Source organism: Xenopus laevis, chromosome 2S (genome assembly GCF_017654675.1).
Source record: "Xenopus laevis strain J_2021 chromosome 2S, Xenopus_laevis_v10.1, whole genome shotgun sequence".
Lineage (NCBI taxonomy): Eukaryota > Metazoa > Chordata > Amphibia > Anura > Pipidae > Xenopus > Xenopus laevis.
This window is the reverse complement of record NC_054374.1, coordinates 86,222,595-86,239,251: the sequence shown is the minus strand read 5'-3', so window position 1 is coordinate 86,239,251 and position 16,657 is coordinate 86,222,595.

Sequence of the window (16,657 nt, the reverse complement as noted above, 5' to 3'; positions counted from 1 at the left end):
ATGTCTCACTATGCACTTATCATTACTACGCTAACCATCAGTAACTCTACAATTACTGTAGAGTTGCTGTATTTGTCTCACTTCCTTTCCCTCTTAAATTGGAAGCTTTTGTGAGCAGGTCCTTACCTATATTGTCTCTTACTACTCCAGTATTTGTCTATAGTATATTTCTATTTTTGAGTCCAAACATGCAGAGGTGCTACCCGATAAACCCAAAGGAGTGTCTTTTAAAAAGGGGCATTATTAAGGAAACCAAATACTCCTAGGGCACAGAGCAACAGCAAGTTAAACAGTTATATTATACTTTTTTGAAACGTGTGTGAATTTTCACTTCTAGGGAGATAGTTAATTTAACACTTCTGCTTTACAGTCCATATATTCCCAACTTCCCATCATCAATAACATGTTACACCACAAGGTTCCTAAGCACTAGATTCTCATAATACAGGGAGTATATGAAAGTAAAGTATATTAGAAATTAGGAATGGGTTTTCTCTGCCTATTGAGAAGCCGCCATTTAGCTCCCTCTCGCTTACTACTGGTGTGCACTGGTATTCCACCCTGTTTTTGTCCCTCACTACTGTTCACTGGTGCATTGGTAGTACACCCTGTCAAGCAGAAGGTGCAGGTGCAGTCTTAGAGACTTCCATCTTGTGCATCACCAATGTCCAGACTTAAGTGGAGATCTACCCTCAAGTATTGCAGTGCCATAGTTAATGTACCTTTGCTGATTTTGAGACTAAGTGTCATTTTTCGATAACACCCATTTTTCAATATAATGCTTTAAAAATCTAAATGGGAATTACCCAAAAGTATGATGTAGACGTTGGTGGATGTTGCTGTGATCTACTATTCACCAGCTTTAGAATAAGTCAAGACAGTGTGAGACCCATCACAAGTTTTAAGTGCTACTACACATGCCCCATTCTTAAACATAATATATCTATAACCAAAAAACATATTTGCTGGCAATAGAATCTATGATATATAAATGATCAAAATGGAAGTGTCATGTGCAGTAGCACTTGAATATCCAATGATTATTGGTTCTAGGAATAATCCATATAAACAGCTATCCCCTGTGGGATCCCTTTTAATTCACAGAACCCTGTCAGCTATTTGTTCTGTCATAGAGCTGCACATCAGATCAACTTTCAGCCAGGTCCACGTTCCTCTTTTTCCATTCTTCATTCTTCTCTACTTTTGATTTCATGTGAAAGTCTACTTTGCTACTTTGGAGCCAGATACATTTACTTACTAGGGACTAGGACTACTAGTCCTCCTTCCAGAAGTAAGGACCAAGTGGATAAAATTTGTCAGTAAAGTCAGGTAAAGACATGTTGAAGATAGACACAGTTAAGTTTTAATTATTAGTGTTTAAAACAAAATAAGGAATGCCAGCAGGCAAATTCTATGATTATCTGGTAACAAAGCAGCAATCAGTAACAACAATTGCCCTTTTAAAGGGACAGCACAGAATTCACTATACATGCATCTGACATTGTCTATGTGAATATGGTCCTATGTTTTCCTGAAGACAGCTGTTCAAATTTGTGAGGCATGGGGATTCAACATTTTTCTTTCAATCATTGTTCTTGGATGAGAATAGCATGAATGCTTCTAATTTACTGGTCCTAGTTTCTTATATAACCACATTTATCCATTTTGTAATTGTCAAAATGAACCCCTTTTTGCTGATTTCCCTGAAATCATTTATGGATTCCATGTTCACTGCTGGTTTCTCCTGGATAAAGGTCTGACATCAGTTTAGACTTGGAAATTAGTATATTGATGTGACAACTGAAAACAGGAGGTTATTTTAATTTCTAATGTAATCAGCATTTCTTGCATTTCCTTCCTATCTGACAGCTCATTAAATAATCTAAAAAAAAATACCTGCCAATTAATTGACATTTTAGTCAGTAAAAGTCAGGAAAGAAGTTTTTTTTTCTTTTGAGACAAATTTGTGACAATTTTATTGGATTTCATTCATTTTTCTCCAAATCAGGCTTGTTCAGCTGAAGTGGTGCGGCCTGGATGTTGTCCTCCAAGGTATTCTTAGTACTATTTTTCTTCCTCTCCTCACTCAACCTCTATTCTCCTAGTCTCTTTTGTTTACAAACTATCCTCTATTTTTCCATCTATTGAGCATCTTTTTTTCTCATAGAAATAGGGAATGGCCATGAAATAGGCCAAATGTTTAGAAGCATGAGGTACCACTGACACCTGGACGCACTGGGACTTTTCCTGGTATCCCAGTGGGCCAGTCTGACACTGCCCCCTAGAGTGAAATTCCACCACTATCCATTCATTTATATGGAATTTTTAAAAGAGTATTTATCAATGAGTGAAAGTGTAAGGTCGCCCTTTGATAAATATGCCTTTCAAAATCCCATAGAAATGAATGGATAAGTTAACTTTTTGATAAATGTACCCCATTTTGTCTTTAAATGCTCAATAGAGTTGCTTAGAAAGAAAGAAAATTTCAGAATACAAACATGGTCTTTTTTTACTTCCAACCTGAGAGAGATTGGATAGTATTTGTAGTAGTTTATGGTCTTGAAGCCACCATACCCTCAGATTTCACTGCAAAAACATTCATAGTACCAGGGGAATTTGCTGATATGTTTTCTGTACTGGCTATGACAAGACCTATAAAAATACCTAGGGAGTTGTCCCTATTATGGTGATTTCCAGTTAAAGCCCTCTTTGGCTGTCAACAAAACTGCAATAGAAGGACTGTGAGATTTGCATGCTTTCTATATACAGGTGGCATGGAAATGGTTTGCTCTGACTATGGGGATTATTTACAATGTGCAGGACAGTGTGCAGTACAGGTGTTAAAAACTGGCAAAAAGCACCATGTTTTTTTGCACCCTACCTGGCTTTCCAAATTGCTGTGCAAAAGCCAGTGCCTCTCCAAAGAATACAGCACTGCCTGCAGTTAGCAGTGATGTTCCATGATTCATATACAGCCCCCCAATTTGCATGTAATTCAGATGAGAAAGTTGGGAGCAATTCAGCAATCAAACCATATCAACCAGCTACTGAATTCTATGCAACAAAAAATGTATTTAGCAAACAAAGAGTAACAGAGATTTCTAGGCTGATCACATAAAATGAGCTGAGGCTAAATCCAATAAAATTGGCTGTCTGAGAAAGCGCAGGTTGCCTTCTTTTCTGGAAATGACTTGTAGCAGTGAAGATGCTTTAATAATTAAGCAGGCTAGTCAGGGTCCAGATGTCAGCTCTTATTTAATAAGTCTACAGGAATGGCACATATGCAGCACTTAAGGCTGATAAAAATAAAACAAAAAAAAAAGACATTCCCCTAGGTTTTATAAACATATAAGCTTCTTTCAGCTATACATAGTAATCTCCTTTCAAATAGACAAGCTATATTTTGAGTTTGTACAAATACCTTCCTGGGTATTTATTTGCACTGCAAATAGAAAATAAACCCTACAGTGCAAGCTACTCATAATTGAAAAAAGGCGTCTTTTCAAACTGTAAGTACAGTAAGCAAAGTGAAATTTATAGAACAATCGTCATGCTTTTTCTCAGGGTCGGACAGTTGGACTGGGTCAGCGGGACACCAGGAAAATACCCGGTGGGCCCCAGCAGAGACCTTCTCCCCCGGCTGACCAGCTGCTGTGCTGTGTCGCTGCGTTTTTTGCACATGCATGCATCAATCGTTTAGCATTCGGGAGGGGGCCCCCAGGGACTGCCAGGAGGGCCCTTCATTATGCAGCCCTGGTGGGCCCCCAAGGCTCCAGTCCAATGCAGCTTTTTCCAACAATGCAGCATTTTCCCCACAGAATTCCAAAGTTTTTAAGGTCTACATGGGGAGTTACATATGACCCAATTGTGCCAATGTGTCAAAATGAATACAATTGCACTCACACTTTCAACATGACTTAGATGCAATTGCAATAAAAGTCTTGTTGGCCTCATTTCCAGTGTTCAGTGTAAGAGTGACATGTGCGTCTGCACTGCTCCTATTGACTCAAGGTGGCTTTAGGTTCCCACAGCACCCTGGATCAATAGGCACAGAAGCACTCAATTCCAAACAGGAGGAGCCAAGCGCAACTATATTCAAGTGCACAGTGTTTTTTTAATAATTTGCCTATAGTATAGCTATTGACCCATATACAGTAGATATTCACCAAAAATGTGTGGATGCAAAATTGGTTCTTATGCCAGAATTTAATCTTTTTTTTTTTATTTCCCCTCTGCTAACATTTTCTTGTGACAGCAATAAGTTCATATCTAACCAGACCATTGGATCCCTGTCAAGGCTAGAAATGGGAACCCAAACCAAAAAGAAGAGCCTAATATAAATTGGACCATGGCTTTATGGGACTTGGCCTTGTCAACTTTAAATCCCCTCATCTTTTAAAGCAATGCTGTGTGTGTTTTATGAGGCACTTGAATACTGTCTGTTTTAAGAAGGCTTTCACTTATAATATAGTGAAAATATATAGTTATATAGTAATGCATAAAACCATTTGTTTTTGGATTTGCCCGTATATTACGTTTTTCACAATAAATTTGTTTTTCACAATAAATTTGATCTAAATACTAACCTTCATTTGCATATTCAATAAATACAAATATGTAACCTTAAAATAAATAACTTCATTCAGCTGTCAAGTATTTTCAAGTCATACAACTGTAAAGATTCAGATTTGAATCCTTCAAAAAGTTCTGATTTGTTCAAATCCTGATGAATCCTGGATCTCTTGCTCATTTTTTGGACCATGACGCCTCACAAAGCAGGAGAATGCCTCCTAATTGAGGTTCATGTTTCTGCTTAGCTTAACCATTTATTTAAACTCTCAGAATATTATCTCAAAATGACTTATGCTTGCTAATAGAGTTTAAAATGTCATGTTAGTGTTGGCAGTACATTACATACAATTATGTTTGGGCACCTATTTGAAATTTAAGTTCTACTCCCTGGTTAGAGTGCTCACCTGCTCTTCATGAAGGACCAACTACACGTTTTTGGTTGAGCTGCTGAAAAAAAGCTAAATAACTAAATGCAAATTGTCTTAGAATAGCTCTCTACATCACACTAAAAATTAAAAGTAAACCTTTACCTGCCAAGCACATAGGTACTACGTGCTGGCAGAAAAATGATTTAAGTGCCAAGCACATAGTAGCTACATGCTTCACATTAAAATGCTTCCTCGCTGCACTAGTGGCTTTTGCCGCTGTGCAGTGGGTCAGATGGCTCCCCTAAGCAACGAGCCAATGGGACTTCCATGTCAGTGCTGCGACACTGTCATTGCAGGGCCTAACTTCTTACCTAATTGTTGCAGGACCAGGCAGCTCCGCACCACCCAACGCAGGACCCGACTTCCAGGCACCCAGTGCCCACCAACTTACTTCCTGCTGCCTAGGATCTGTGAACCTGGGACCGTCCAATGCTGCCAAGGACCCTCCTGCTTTTACACACTGCACATTTTATTAAAAATTGGCTTTTTTTTTCTTTTGCATATATTTGCACACATTCACATTTACACACTTTTTAGAGCTCTACACAAATGCATACGCAAACACACACATACTTTTTAAACTTTTTTAAGTTCTTTATTTTATCATTTACTGTACATTTTGCTTTTCCCCTAAAACTGTTGATATCACAGCGTGGCTAGTATTCTGACCACTAAGCACTCTGTTGGATCAGTTATTTTATTTCATTTATTTGCCTAATTGTACTTGATTTTTGCATTGTTGTTCCTTATGTAAGCATAGTTTGTAGTTTTGTGGTTTGGAGTAGCAAGACATAATTACCCATTTTTGGATTCAATAGAATGTGTACTTTCCAAAAATATGTGGTTTTTGGGGAGTCTGTACTGTAAGGGGTCTTACGGCACATAATATACAATCAGGGGGCTTTTTTCACAGAAGGCAAATTGGCAGCCAAAAAAATTCATATGCTCTGTTTTCATCTGGGGAACGTATAGTCCACCCACTTTGGTATATCTGTGCATATTCGGCATCAAACTGTTCAGTAGTCCCTTGGTATTAATATTTAGGGTGTTTGGTTACCTCAGCCTTGTGGTGGGTTACTCATTTTAACAGGAACTTCACTTGAGTAGGTGAGATTGGGATTGAAGTGTAGTAACTTCTTTTCATTGAAGGCATATATGACACTGCACAAACCCTTAGGTCCCAAGTCCACAACATGCATCCTAGAATATGCATTTATAACACTGGAAATAAATAACTTGTATTTATTTGGACTTGCAGTTTCATTTATTACATTCATGTGCAGATTCCATTTGAATAAAGAATTTATGAAATTGCATATTACAGATAAAAGATTTTGCCATTTTGAGCGTGTGTATGATTGCAAGATGCACCAGTTTACCAGGGGAACACAAAAATAAGAACAGAACTGGGAATTGGGAAAAGGATATGGTAGAAGATGGAAGAGGCAACAAACTGTGCAAAATAAAATAAATCAAATCACTTGTAAGTGGTGCAATTTATATGCCTGAGAATGCCCCAAGACACAGAAAGGATCAGCTTTGATCCAGTCTTCTGCTACCATAAAATCCCCCCCTTCACCTTGTGACGTGATACTACATGAATGTCTTAAGAAACTCTAGTCTGCCTCTGTTTTTTCACAAGATCTCACTTGCACATTTGCACTCTTGTTCTATATGTTTGCACTTTTATGCCTCTTAGGCATGTACTTGCACCATGACAATCCGTTGGTGGTGTGTACACATATTACTCTGCATTATGTTACTGTATATGCTGTTATATGAGAAGTGAGTGTCTGCACGATAACATTAGCTATAAGGAAACATACACATACCATCTAGTTTTCTGATGCACATCTGATTATTTATTGCTGCAGTGCCCTTGCTTGGCATCCAAGCTCGGATCCTGTTTCTAGATTTATCTGATGCATTTCATTACTGCCCAATATATTTTGACCTTGTCCTTTTCTCTATCATTTATTCCTGCTGCTTGCCTTAACCTTTCACCTGAAAATAGACATTGTTTAGCTCATGCCATCCCCAATATAAGCTTCTGCCCTTATCTGACCTGCTCTGTATGATCTCTATTCCATTCCCTTCAGGCAGTATTCTGCTTTATCACAGGGAGCTGTACTTGTCTCCAGTCACTATGGGTTCCCTTCATTTTTGTATGCTGAGCATTACATTAGTTATACCAATGTTTGTTGCAGTTCAGTAACCCATAACAACCATTAATATGTCTACTTTTATTATTCTTACTGTACTAGATAAGTAAAAGCTAAATGCTGATCCATTAGCAAAAATTAATAATATACTGGGTCAGCGTTATCTCTGTTACTACATTACCTGCCTATCAGGAAACGTGTGAATTTTCTTGCTTATTTTATGTTTGCACTTTGAAAAAAATACAAATTTACATTCTCATGTCTGTGTGTTCCTTAAAAGTCTTGGCCTTACAATGGATGAACTTATAATCATGGCTATCCAAGTAGAGACCTGTGGGTCAAATGTAACCCTCCATGTTATTTACTGGCCCTTGTTTACCTATGGGCTCCATTGATTGCTGTGTACGATATCATCATTTCAATGTAATCTGGCCTATAAACATGTAGTATTTCAGCAAACTAGAAAAAGTTGCTGCCAATATATCATCCTTGATACTGATGAGTGTCCATTCACATGCATGAATACATTCTGTTGTTCAGTTAATTTGGGCCAAATGCCTGAATGATGTTAACTGAAGGAAGTGAAGAGGAGCTACAGGACCCTTTCCATTTCTTCATCTGCCAGTTAACTATGCACTCGTTGACATGGTCAAACATGACAGACTGATCATCTGTGATTTGACAGGATCACAGGATGGGTCCTCAAAACTGACCCCTGACTGGCATACATAACCAAGCTGTAAACCAGTATGTACAAAATCCTGACCAAATCTGGCCAGTTTTGTGGCTAACAGTTTAGCCATAGTTAACAAAAATTATTTATTTTGCTGTTTCTTTAATACTTAAACGTCACAATAATTAAAGCTGGCCATAGATGTTGAGATTTTTAAAAGATCCAATCCTCATCGTGAGACCACGATTTTCTGGGAACGATCGTACAATCGTACAAATTGACCATCAACTAAAAAGACCAATTTGCCAGGAAAACAAAGAGTAGCTGCCTGCTTGGCCCTGCAAACATAGATAGATTGCACTGGGACCGACAAAGATTTTTTAACCTGGCCGATCAATTTCCTGACAGATGTCGGCCGAAAAATCGTAAGGTGTACGATCGTTCGAATCCCACTAACTCCACGATAATTTAGAAGTATTGGTCGGACTTCTCTAAAATCGGTCGTTCGGCAAGAAGAATCGTCGCGTCTATGGGGAGCTTAAGGCTGAGGCCAAAGATTAAAAGAAGCCAAGAACTTGAGAGCGGGCTTGTATTGAGAACTGTGTATTTTGTTTAGCACATTACTATTCCCAGCTGATTGTTCTGGCAGGGAGTGAGTTAAGATAATTGCTGCAGGCACAGTTAGTTCAATAAATTAAATGCATCTCCAAGGGAGCCTGTCATAACCCAGTGAAGTACAGCATACAAATTGTGCAGACAGACCAGTCCAAACCTAGCACGGCGGCAAAAGCTGGAGCTTCGTCCAAGAATATAATATTATGTATAACAGAGGTGATACTGGCTAATGTTGACTTTGTACTATTCCTAAATGGATTATCATGCCCATTTTCATTATATCAACACCCTCTCACATTTTTATTCCAAGGAAACACTGCATTGCTGAAAAGCAAACCAAGCTTGATGCAACGCTGTAAGTGAACTTTAATGACTTCTCATAAATGTTTGTAAAGACTGAATATTAGAAGATAACAGCTTCTTTCAAGAGCTACTGAAGTCGAAAGGCTTAGCCCCATCATAAATGGATATGCCAAGTAAGACTTAGGAATATGGCACATGGGCATTTTATGCAATTGTTAATTTGAATTGGAAACACCACAGGTCACCTCTTACATAGGTTATAATCCCCTGAAAATGCACATAGTCACTATTCAGCCAATAATTATCTAAGCATGTTGCTCTAGAGCTCTTGCCATTTAAGATGATGGGAAGTGAACTGCTACTTGACTAAAAGAAGCAACAATCAAAATGTGCTGTTTGCCATTGCTTTAGTGTTTTCCAAACTATGGGCCAGGTTCAAATTAGTGAGAAAAAGTTACCACACATGACAACTCATGAACGAGATTCAATCCAAGGAGAAATAACTTTTCTCCAAATTCACTTTCTGTTTTTCCAATAGCGTTTTCACGTGATAAACAGTAAGATACGTTTTTGTAAATTGATTTCTCTGTGTCCAAAAGGCCCAGTTCGACCCTGCACATGGTGAAATTCTAGTGCCAATTTGCAAAAAAACTTTGCCAATGGCAAAACTGCAGATTTCACTGCAAAACTGTACTGGGTAAAAAAAATAATTCATCCTTAGCCCTAATAGGCATCCTTAGCTGTACTTATGAGTGAAGCAGAACATAAATGCAAATGCAGATTATTTCCATTTGCTTGAAAGTAAAGGTTAACTTTTCCTTTAAAATTAATTAGATCGACAATGAAATACAGTGAGTAAAGCAATCATTCTGATGTTCAGTGGACTGGATATCCATCTTTAACACAAATTAATAATATATGTTATTTTACTGCTAGCATACAAAAAGGTTATGCCGTGGTATAATAATAGGATTGGCATATTATCTCTTATTAAGTACAATTTTACCCCATATTAAAATGAAAAGACTACAATGATGCAAATGTGCAGAAAAGGAAGATTTAGAAACAGGACAAATAATTTTTTAATGCAGATTTAGCATAATTCTGTGTTTTGTTTGCTATCTCTTGGTAGTCACTCGCTAATTACCTATCGGGATTAGGCAAATGTAAAATACAGAGATGGATTTTGTGCATTAGCTAGGGTTGAGCTTTCTAAAATTCAGGAGAGCAGCACTTCGATGTATCCCACAGGACTGTTCTGCAGAGACTGCAGGCTAAAGGAAAACCACGTGACGAGGAAGGAAACTGGTGCAAATGTAATCATCTGCAAAGATACAAAGCCAAATCACATGGCATTCTAAAAACCTGCTAGTGAAAATATAGTTTTCTGTATATCTGAAATATTACTTTTATCTACATTTGTATCTATGAATAGCTTTATTTGATCAGTGTTTATGATGTAGAAGTCACTGATCTTCAAGCGAGAATAATAATAAATATCAGATTTGGGGAGACATCTTTGAACAGAAGTCAGAGGTGTGTTTTCAAACATATATAGGTTACTAGACAAGTAGCAAACTTTAGGCCATTTCTTACATTCCCCCATTTAAAAATGTGGATTATTTGAATAAAATTGCGTCTATGGGAGATGGTCTTTCTGTAATTAGGAGCTTTCTGGATAACGAGTTTCCGGATAACAGATATCATAGCTGTAAAAGTTTTTGTCTCTTAAGTTCTGAGTAGCTAATACAATGCTAGATCTTACGAATCATGATAAAAACAAAAACCTCTCTAAATATCCATATGCTTTCTCACCCTGAATTATACTGGTATGCGTCTACCATGCAAAACTGATCTGTCTGCCAGTCACTATATTAGTTATGCATCCCTTCAACAAGTGCCATTCATTCTGCATTTTGCATTTCAACATCAGTTTGATACTGCTATTTAACATCTGCAACTATACATTGTTTAATATGGTTTTACATGATCACTGCAAGGAAAGTTCTTTTAAATGAAGTTGCTGATACATTCACAGTTGCTATAGCAATGGACAGATTTAAAACTGAGAATTCATCTAGCGTTCTGAAAACGCACATAAAACGACTTTCTTTATAATTTGATGTTTCTTTAAAGCACAATATATAAAAGTACTGTTTTCCTGCAGATCAAAATTTCATTACAATTAGATATTTTATTGCAAAATCAGGTTAATAAATAATAAATGTTTAGACCAAATGCAAGTCCATGGCCTGCCACAATTAGAGGCAATTGCACTCTCTGCACAAGACCAGTCACATTTCCAGTTACAAAAATGTAAATTCATCTTTTATTCTGCCATACCCTGAGGCAAGTTTCTCAGCTTGCCTCATGACTGGAATACTATTAGCACATCATTCCATGCCCAGTGAAGCTTGCAGTCTAAGGTCACTAACACATTTACACACACTACCTGGAGGTAACTCCACAAAGACATAGAAAGAACATACACACTCCTTGCAAATAGTACCCTGGATCCCATTGATGCAGTGGTGGAATTGCCAATTGCAGGGGGGGTGCGATTGCATCTGGGGCTCCACCCCCTCTGGCCCCCAGCAGTTCAGTGCAAATTTGCTGCATAGATCGCATCAGAAGGGGTGGGGTCAGGTCCGGACTGAGAATTAAAATAGGCCCTGGCATTTCCGTTACACAGAGGCCCAATCAGCCCACACAGAGGCCCAAACAGCCTCCACCAGTCCACTAAATACTGACTTTCTATGGGACCTTATAGCAGCCCCTCTGGCATTTGCCAGAACTCACAGATTGCCAGTCCGGGCCTGGGTGGGGTGCCCGGTTGCACAGCCTGCCTCCCAGCCTGGATATGGGTAGTTACATTAATGCATTGATGGACTCCAACAGCATTAAGCATTGTTCCACTGTGCAATCAGGTTTTTAGGAGCTTGGGCAGATTTAACCGTTTTTGACAACATTTTTAAAAATCAAAATCTTTATGCCTCTTGGCAACCATTTAGGGGATGTAAACCATAATTAGGGCTCTCCTTGTCCTCCATAGTAGAAGTTATAACATGATTACAAATTTACATAAATTCTCTTATTAAATTCTGAACAGTCAGGTTTTTAATTGATTACTAAAGAATTTGGTTTTGGTTGATATTATTGTGTTTGTAAATCATCATTAATCCAATCTGATAAAATTCCAGAGGGAGCTGAGTGTTCATGGTGCAGCTTTAATAATCCATACTTGATAATGTTACTTTATTATAGAAAGCTTGCCGAAATAGGTTACAGTAGAGCAAGAGTGTTAACATCTGTTTACCACATCTCTGTGTTGGGAATTACTGGTCTTGTGTAGAGTTTGTGTTGGGCCTATGTAAATATGTATTAGCAAACTGTCTTTACTTGGGAGTACTGGCAGATTCATCTTCCCTATACAATACTACTTAAGCTGTTTGAAGACACTAACAAAATAATGCTAATCTTTTAAAAAGCAAAAGTAAAAGTGTATTATAACCTTGTAAATGACATGCTGCTGCACTTATGGTATATTGAAAATTAGTATATTTTGTATGTTTGCCTCAAAGATATTACACAAGATACAGATATAAGAGGTTAGTAATCACCAGGGCCGCCATCAGGGGGGGACAGGGGGGACAAGCGTACCGGGCCCGGGCATGAAGGGGGGCCCGGCAGCGCTGCATTTTTTTGAAGATCCGGGCCCCCCTTACGAGCGCCCGAGCCGTACGTCTTGCCTCTTCAGTGCCGAATGCGGAAGTGCCGAAAAGCCGAAGCCGATGCGACGAAAAGACCCGAAGTCACGGAAAAAGCCGAAGTCCCGAAGTCACGAAGCGCCGAAAAGACCCGAAGTCACGAAAACAGCCGAAGCCGAAGTCCTGAAGCAGCGCAAAGACCCGAAGTCACGAAAACAGCCGAAGCCGAAGTCCTGAAGCGGTGAAAAGACCCGAAGTCACGAAAGGAGGCGAAGTTGAAGTACTGAAGCCATGAGTTCAATTCTACTGAACACCAGTTTGTGTTTTTTTTTTTTTTAATCCCCTGGCCACCAATGTATTATTTTAATATTCTATAGGCCCCTGCCACCAATCTTTTTTTTAAAACTTTTGTTTTTGGGGCCCCAATTTTTTTTTTAACTCGTAAGGGGCCCCTTGCCACCATTGTTTTTTTTTGGGTTTTTTTTTTAAAAAAAAAATTAATTTTCTTTTTGGTGGCCCCAAATTTTTTTAACTTGTAAGGGGGCCCCTGCCACCAGTTTTTTTTTTTTTTCAAAAAAAAATTATTTTTTTTTTAAATTTTTTTTGGGGCCCCAATTTGTTTTTAACTTGTAAGGGGGCCCCTGCCACCATTTTTTTTTTTCAAAAAAATTTTTTTTTCTCCAAATTTTTTTTTTGGGGCCCCAATTTGTTTTTAACTTATAAGGGGGCCCCTGCCGCCATTTTTTTTTTTCAAAAAAAAATTAATTTTTTTTCAAATTTTTTTTTGGGGCCCCAATTTGTTTTTAACTTAGAAGGGGGCCCCTGCCACCAATGTTTGTTTATTTTTTAGTTTTTTTTACATTTTTTTTGTTGGGGCCCCAAGTTTTTTTTAACAGGGGGCCCCTGCCACCAATGTTTTTAAAAAAAAAAAATTTTAATTTTTTTTTTTTTGGGGCCCCAATTTTTTTTATAAGGGGGCCCTGACCATCAATAGCTTTTTACAACTTGTGTGTGTGGGGGGGGGGTTACTTTTTTAGCGCTGATGTCTGTGTGGTCTTTTAACTGCGATGTGGGCGGGATATGGGGCGGAGCTTGGTCGTCAGTGTGGGCGGGGCCCAGGGGGCCCCAAAAATTTTGTTGTACGGGGCCCCGTGATTTCTAATGGCGGCCCTGGTAATCACTCATGGGCTAGGTAGGATCTAGTGTGTAAAAACAAAAGCCACCACTTTCTCGTACTCTGCACCCTGGCCTGTAGGTGAGCTTACTGACCCAGGTCTGAAACACAAGAGGCTCTGCTTTCGGCTCAGATACCGGATTACCTGTGTTTGGCAGTGCTGCATTAATTAGGGGGGACATGTGGATTGAAGCATGTAGCCACCCCCTCCTTTGCCCTCTACCTGGTCCCAAGCTTCAACATAATTCAGGGAGTGCCAGAGACACAGGTTGCAAAGAAATTCTATTTGGGAAGGTGGTAAGGACTGCCTTGTGCCTACTGCCTGCAATGGATTACTAATCCAGCTCAATGTGCAGAGTACCTGGACAAGTGCATCTTGAATAAGCACTACATGGTAAATGACCCTTATTGAGTTATTAACTGTCAGGCCACCAAAATAATAACGGATCGAAAGCAAGCTGGCTAAATACTGTAGTTGGTTTAAAAGGGGTTAAATCATTTAGGGTGAGATGCACACAAATACAGAGGTTTAAGAGTTACCAAGAAACATATTCAACTGGAGTAAATCCTTTTTACTATCAGAGCTCTATGAAATTGCTGTTAAAATGATTAACAAAGATAAACCTGCATGAAAAAAAAACAAAAAAAATAATTATTTTATTCTAGTTAGCATAGGACCAGTGCCAGGCTAGGTCTGTCAGTTGCCCCAGGCAACCCAGCTGGCCGTTGGCAATTTAGGTCCCCTCCGCAGCTGTGCGCAAGGACGCGCATCCGAGGACTCGCGTGCGTAATTGTGCGTAACTGAGGACGCACGTGCGTAACCGATGACGCGCGTGCGTAATTGTGCGTAACCCTGCGCAACCGAGGACGCGCGTGCGCAACGGCGTGCAGCCGAGGGCGTGCGTGCATGGTTGCTGCGTAAGGCAAAAGTAGGGATAGTAACTGAATACGTGCTAGGGACAGCAACGTTGTAGCCCTGCTCCATGCCTTAAAGAGGTGTGCCTACTTATTCCTTATAATACCTGACATTTGCACCCTTTGAATGATATGAAAGCTAAAAGTATTCTAGGGGATATCCATGTGTCCTCCACCTCTCTTATATGTTAATGCAGCGCTGCCACACTAGTTCTCTTTAGAAACTACTGTATAAACCAAGGAAGCACAATGACTCTGCAATGACCTAATACCAAAAAAACACTTTATTTCCCTATAGAGGCCTTGCCTTCCGTGGGAAAAGATGTGTTTACTTGAGACTTTGGGAATATGGCAGTAACACACAACATAAGCAGTGTTAAATAATGCAGTCTCTATAACCTTGTTGACACAGCTGGTATGTGCTGTTTGGAAAATCAACAACTGCTCAAGAGGGAGGAACACTGAAAGGTATCATTAAATAGCAGCATTTACAGAAAGGGTCATAGATACAGGGACTAAATGCTGTATGCTGTTTATTAAAATGGCAGTCCTGCATGGTAGAATTCAGAGCAAAATGGTCTAGGACAGTGATTCTAAAAAAGTTGGACTAGCCCCATAATGGAACCCAAAAGAAAGGATGCCGAGTCCAAGGGTTTGAATGCATGCTGCATGCTTTCCCCCATAATAACATACGTGAGGCAGATTTTGTAACACACATCACAACAAATGCACTAACTTGGAGTTAGAACATTCAAATGCTTAGAAGTAGCACTGAGTATACTCATCTGATCCAAGTCAGACATCAGGGAAAAGGGCTGCTGATCTAAAGCCTTCGATAAGGTTTATGGCACATGGGGTTTATTTCAATGAGCTGGAAACACACTATGGGGCAGATTTATCAAAGGTCGAAGTGAAAATTCTAATTAAAAAAATCCAAATTTCGAGCTAGTTTTTGTGTACTTTAACTATGGAAATTCGACCCTTGATAAATCTGCCCCTATGTATTTGTGCACTAAAAAACACTGGCACAGAAGCATACACGCATTCAGCCTGTCAGTTCAGTGTGTATTCATGTGTGATTTTTGTGAGCAATATCCACCCATCACTTTTAAAAATGGAAAACTTAGAAGCTACTGCTTAGATTTCTGCTAATATGAATACAAACGAGGAATGTGATACAAATTTTAAAGTGACGCTATATAAGATAATAACTTGACTAAAGAAATACCTTGATATTGCTGCCCAGTCATTTCAGATCTATTCTTTGCCAATAACATATAGGGGGTTATACTCTGCATGCAAAAATTACAAAAAATGTGTGATTTTTTATTTTTATAAAATCGTACTTTAAAAAAATCACACATTTTTCAGAATTTATTAAACTCAGAGGATGGAAAAGTTAGAATCTGAAAATCCAGCATCTCAGACCTGTCGAGGTTGCATATAAGTCAATGGGAGAAGTCCCAATGAGTTTTTGATGTGTGCTGGGTTTCGTGCAATACCCTAAAATTTTCAGGTTTTTTGGGCAAAAAGCATAAGGGATCTGAGTTTTCGGGTAAAAAACCCAAACAATTTTGAAAATCGGATGAAAAATCTGAAAAAATTTACAAAACAGATTTTTTCCCACAAAACAAATTTTCTGTAAAATGTAATAAGCGTAAAAAACCTGAGCGGATTTGATTGGAGTTTGTAGCAGAAAATATTGAGATAAATTCGGACTTTGATAAACAATAGGGATGCACCGAATCCACTATTTGGGACTCGGCCGAATCCTTGGTGAAAGATTCAGCCGAATACCGAACCGTATCTGAATCCTAATTTGCAAATGCAAATTATGGGCAGGAAAGGAAAAAGTGGAAATTCTACTTTTGTGACAAAAAGTCACTTGATTTCCCTACCCACCCCTAATTTACATATGCAAATTAGGATTCAGATTCGGTTCGTCCAGGCACAAGGATTCGGCCGAATCCTGCTGAAAAAGGCCGAATCCTGGCCGAATCCCAAACCAAATCCCGGATTCGGTGCATCCCTAATAAATAGCCTCCTAAAGGACACGTCAAACCAAAAAAACTATTTTTTTGGCTAATAACAATTATAAGCAACTTTCC